This window comes from Hordeum vulgare, chromosome 6H (genome assembly GCF_904849725.1).
Source record: "Hordeum vulgare subsp. vulgare chromosome 6H, MorexV3_pseudomolecules_assembly, whole genome shotgun sequence".
NCBI classification, from domain to species: domain Eukaryota; kingdom Viridiplantae; phylum Streptophyta; class Magnoliopsida; order Poales; family Poaceae; genus Hordeum; species Hordeum vulgare.
In genome coordinates this window covers 401,200,399-401,206,016 of record NC_058523.1, presented here as the reverse complement: position 1 = coordinate 401,206,016, position 5,618 = coordinate 401,200,399, and the positions used below count along the sequence as shown (strand labels likewise).

The 5,618-nt window shown below is 39.9% G+C and overlaps 1 pseudogene; it reads right to left on the bottom strand.

Moving 5' to 3' along the window:
• Positions 1–587: 587 nt before the first annotated feature.
• On the bottom strand, positions 588–2,252 carry LOC123405523 (annotated as a pseudogene).
• Positions 2,253–5,618: the final 3,366 nt, after the last annotated feature.

Genomic DNA, 5,618 nt, shown 5'->3' with positions numbered 1-5,618 from the left:
TCATCTTGATTTACTCTTTGTCTGAGATCCTGATCAATCATGTGTCTCTATGACCATTCTTTGGATAATACCTTGAATACCATCTTGGTCATCATATAAACTCCTTGAACCCAACAGATGGACTTCAAGAAGTGCCTATGGACAAGTCCTATAAATGTAACTTAAGGCAACCATTAGTCCATAGGAATTGTCATCAAGTACCAAAACCACATATGGAGATATATGCTCCAACACATCCTCCTGTTGAAAGCAATATAGCCAAAACCAATCTAGTTGGGGAGAAAGTCATTGCTTTTAGTGATCCTGTTGTTCTTTGTGCTTACACTGAGAAACCACCATACCCTGCTAGGATAAAGGATTATTCTAAAGCTCCAAGTGTGATAAATAATTTGGTAACTTATACTGCAGAAAAAAATAATTCGATACATAATTTGAAATACTCAAAACACAGTAAACCGCAGAATGAAGCTTTCAGAATTCAAGATTTGTGAGGCCGCAAAAGGTCAAAAAATTATATCCCAAAGCAAAGTCTACAATGGTATAAACAGTCTAATAGAAAGCATGAATGAAGCTTTCAGAATTCAAGATTAGCATTTCAGAGTACGCAGGACTGCAAATCATACAACATTAATGATTCCATTTCCAAAAAAATTACAGTGACATAAGAAAGTACCATAACAAGAATTACGCCTTTCAGGTTCACCAGAATATCCCCTGCAAAGCAACCAGTGCAAATGAGCACATAACATGAGATAAGGAAGAACTTCACAAGAATGGAATAGCATACCTGACTCTAGCTCTATTACGCATATCCTCTGGCCTTTTCCGTGACTCGGCAGCAACAACAACAGTTATCTCTCGGCCAAAAAATAATGTGCGGTTCAAGTGATAAGGGTCAACAAACTCCACAAATGCAAACCCTCGGGGCTCCGTGCATATAACGATTCATTAGAAAAGGTAGGATAATATGGAAATTAATGGGATAAAAGACAAAAAAGAGGGCATGAAGTATTCATAAAGAATGTGTGTGCCTCTCATGTTACCATCATAGCAGTTCAAATGCAGTGTGCCCTCTATGATTCTTGACGAAGCACAGTCAACGACTTACACACATTTCCCATCAAACATGAAGCAAGTGTTGCAAAACACAGCTATGTCCAGGTCCTAGTATCCAAGTTTCTTGTACAAATTTCTTGTATAATGACTAAGTACGGTGATCCTCATAAAGAGTATCTTCGTAAAATCATTCGCTTCAAGTCCTCAATGTTTGAAAAGTCTCAAAAGTACTTGAAATGAACTTCGTTTCATTTAATCTTCTCATGGACTACCCAATACAACTCTCTTACCTTCTCTTCACGAAATTAATTTTCTCAAAACAAATCTTTGTCTTCATAAAAGAACTTCTTCATTGGGGCAAGACTCTATCTTGCCAAGCAAATTAATTGTTAGGAATATAACAAAAATATTCTTCAACAAATCAAGGGGCTGTACTTACATCAAACCGATACAATCCTGGCAACAATTTCAGAAAATAAACTATCATAGGACATGGGTGAATACGTAAGACAAGGTAGCATAAGCATTTCCAGATTAGTTAATCACACATTTTAGTGACAAGAATTAATCACTGAAGCACATGAGCAGACTACAATGACTGGAGCATTTTCATTGAGCCTAAACGCTAATGCACAAACATGGTTGCAAACCGACATCACACCAAATCTGAAAGACATGCTCACAACATCTCTTCATCATAAAAATGGCTGGGAATTATACCAAGCTTATGCAACAACCATGTAGATAAGCGTACAAAGTCCACTTTTTATATATTTCATATTATCATTGGAAAACAAGGCCAAAAGCTTTGCCAATTGCAAATAAATTATGTGAATACATAAAACCTACCTGGTGTAATAATCCTTTGGCAGGTGCACATCCCGAACAGGACCAAACCTTTCAAAAGAAACTCTAAGATCCTCCGGCCTGCCATAGTTAAGAAAACAAAACCAAGGTCAATACCCTTGCAAAGTGAAATATTCTTCTTTCTTGAAAAAGCAGGTCATCAAGAAAGCCGTATGTATCCATGCCACAGTTTTTCTACCTGCAGCTTAATGGGATGTTGCGGACCAAGAGGCTTCCTGAACCCTGCTCCCTCCGTCCTCCATATCCCCTCCTTGGGGGACTTCTACCTCTGCCACCATATCCCCTCCTTGGGGGGCTCCGGTACTGGGGGCTGTACCTCCTCATTGCTTTGCCTGTAATTACATACAGTTAAAAGATGTTAGGTGTTGGATGCTATGGCATGAAGAGTCGTAGATTGCAAACACCGAAGAAGGTAATGATGTAATATTATAGTTTGTTTGGTCGCACCACACAAAGCACATGGATTTTCTTGATTAAGACAAAGCAAAATCTGCAACAGGTTGAAAGTTTCCCGTGGACTTGCACGCAAGCTAGCGCATAGGAAACTTTTCTATGATTTCCAATCCCACCCTATCCTCCCCTTCCTCATTGGACGCGTCGAGCGGGTCGGTGCGCGCGCCCGGCTCGGGGGCGGCCGCGATTGTGTCAGGGGAAGGAAGGAGAGGGGAGACGTGGGAGGTGGATCGTACGATGTTTTTTTTTCTTTCTTGCGAGGTGGGATCGAGAGGTGGGATCGATCGCTGGGAGGTCTAACCATCGCGGAGGTTGAACCATCACGAGGGCACATCCTGCTTTAATAGTAGAGATATATGACTCCTCTTCCGTACTCCTGGGTGTACATACTCCCATCCCGTAAGCTGTTGAAGCCATCAAGCAAATAGCTAACCTCCATGCAAGGAAAAAAAACTTGTAAAACGATTTCCCTGGAAAATAGGGGATTGGACTAGCAATTGTAGTCACGTCTTCAGTGTATAAAACAAGCATGCATGGCTTGGCACACGTATACAGATCTACCACTTTTTTTTTAACACAGTATACATGCGCTGGAACCACGGGTAACCTGTACTTTTGTAACCAGAGGACTACTTTTCGTAATTAGAAGTATATACTCCTCTCAAAAAATAAATAAAAATAGAAGTATATACTGCTAACGTGTAACCAAAGGAGTATATCCTGCTTTAGTAATTCGAAGCAAATACTCTTTCTTTCTTTTTTATTGCTGGAAGGTATATACTATTCCATAACAAAAGGAGAATATTTTTTCTCAATCGGAGCCAAAAAATTATATACTGCTAACCAAGTACTGATAGTATGTACAAGCTCTTTGCAACCAAAGGGAGTATATACCTATTTAGTATCCATGCTTTATACTAATTAGTTTACGTTGTTGTATTTATTTTTCCGCATGCTTCCCCTCAAAGAAAGAATTTTATTTTTTCGCCTGCAGTATATATTTCCATCGAGAATTGGATAACAGAAATTAGTTTATGCTGCCTTTTTTGGAATGAACATATACTACTTGCTGCTAAACAGTACACGATATGATATATTTTTGTATGTGAGGTGACTTAGGAGTATATACCAGGACTAGGAGTACTTAGAGACTGAAGGAGTATATACCATTTTTTTCTAAGTGGGTATATACTGTTTTACTGCGAGTCCGTGTATATTTATTTTTCTTCTGAGTGAGTATATATTACTTTTTTGCTGTATACAATTTCTTTGTGAGTTGGTATACACGAAGATTCTGTAAGTCAGTATGTGCTGAATTTTTTGCGAGTCCATATATATATATATGAGACATCTATATACTACTTTTTTAGTGACTCACTGAGGATGACTAGATCCCTCGAAAAAAAGTATAAATACATTTTGCCGAGGTCATGCACGTTGTGAGAGGGTATATACTACTACAGAATCAATCAACAAAAACATATTAAAGGGTGTAAAATCCATGAAAAGTTATAGACGTATAATTGATTTACATATACAAAATGAAGCCTTATATATTACACTCGAAAACAGAGTAGGACTCATTCACTAATTAGCACCAAAAAAAGTATGTGATAGATCAACTTGTACATAAAACATTGCATGTAGTTTATCATAGCTTGGATGTATCGGGAGCATTCAATGCGTATACGTCAAATCCGATGATCAAAGGCCAAATATCAATCCATCGTTCCAGATCACCTCGCATGGCTGAGCTTCTTGCGTCCCAAAGACAATGTACTCCCGAGCTTGCAGCGTTGGAGAGATCTAAGTCAGTGCACAAGGAACAGGGAAGAAGCGCCAGCTTCACGCAGTTGCCGGAGCCTCACACATTAACTGGACATTGGTCAAGAACCACGGCTAGCTCGCCTGGCACTGATGTGTGTGGACGATGGGGAAGCTAGCAACTCGGATGCATCCATCTGTGGTCACCAGGGCATGCATATATACTGTTTCATGTGATTAGTCGGTGAGATTCAATTACAACCAACGAGTAGAGATTAATACGTAGAAGTGTAGGCATAAAAAGTGGCGCCTATGATGAGTTAGAAACCTCAACGATCACTCGATCAGAGTGATCGTTCTTGTTGCCGCCGCCCGCCGGTCAGCGAATGGAAGGCGGAAGCATCACATATATTGCTGTCGTGGCATTGCCATTGACATCACCGTCTGTGTTCATGTCGTCGGCGCCGACAATCGCCATCGCCCGTGCCATCACCGTCGTCGTGGCCGGCGCCGTCGATGGTCTATTTTAAGCGAGGGCGATGATTTCCGTCGGAGCCATCGCCCCTCGAGAACTTGTACACGTATGCTAGATAAATAAAGTGAGTTGCCAGAATCTCTATTAATGTGGACGATCTAACAAATTTTCGAACTAACACGGCCTTGCATGCGTATATTATTCGGTTATTATCTCTTTAACTAATACTCCCTCCGTTCCTAAATATAAGTCTTTTAAGCGATTTCACTAAAGGTCTACATACGGAGCAAAATGATTGAATCTATACTCTAAAGTATGTCTATATACATCCGTATGTAGTCCACTAATGAAATCTCTACAAAGACTTATATTTAGGAACGGAGGGAGTACTAAGCTGACTTAAATAGAAAACTCACGCCGTGCGCATTGAAGCAAACAGCCACACGTGGCATGTGAGTACATACTCCTAGGAGTACTAACCCATTTTCATATATATATATATATATATATATATATATATATATATATATATATATATATATATATATATATTTACTGGGAGTTCAAAGTTCTTTACTTATAGCTCAATCTTCAATTTGATATTTCATCTAAGTGAATGTGATCGGACCCGACTCCCCTCTATGCTAAGCTCAACCCAGTCTATTCATTTCTTCATATGCGTTCTGCTTGAAACTTGTTCAAAATCCTCACCGTGTCCTTGTCAGTAAAGGACTTTGTAACGAAATCCACAAACTTCAAAAATCATTTTTTATAACGTTACACAGTAAGTGGACCCACTTCCCACAATCGGATAACCATGAACTCCACCGCTTCAATCGTGGGCTCCACGTGTCGTGCGGAGACGAATGGGCAAGGGCAGTTCGGTCCGAAAGTTTCAGCCGAACAATTTTTCACCTGAGCTATAAATAGGCCCTTACCCCCCTTAGTCAAAACTCTCCGTCCTCTCATCTTCTCTCCGCTCAAGCTCAACCCTAGTGCCACC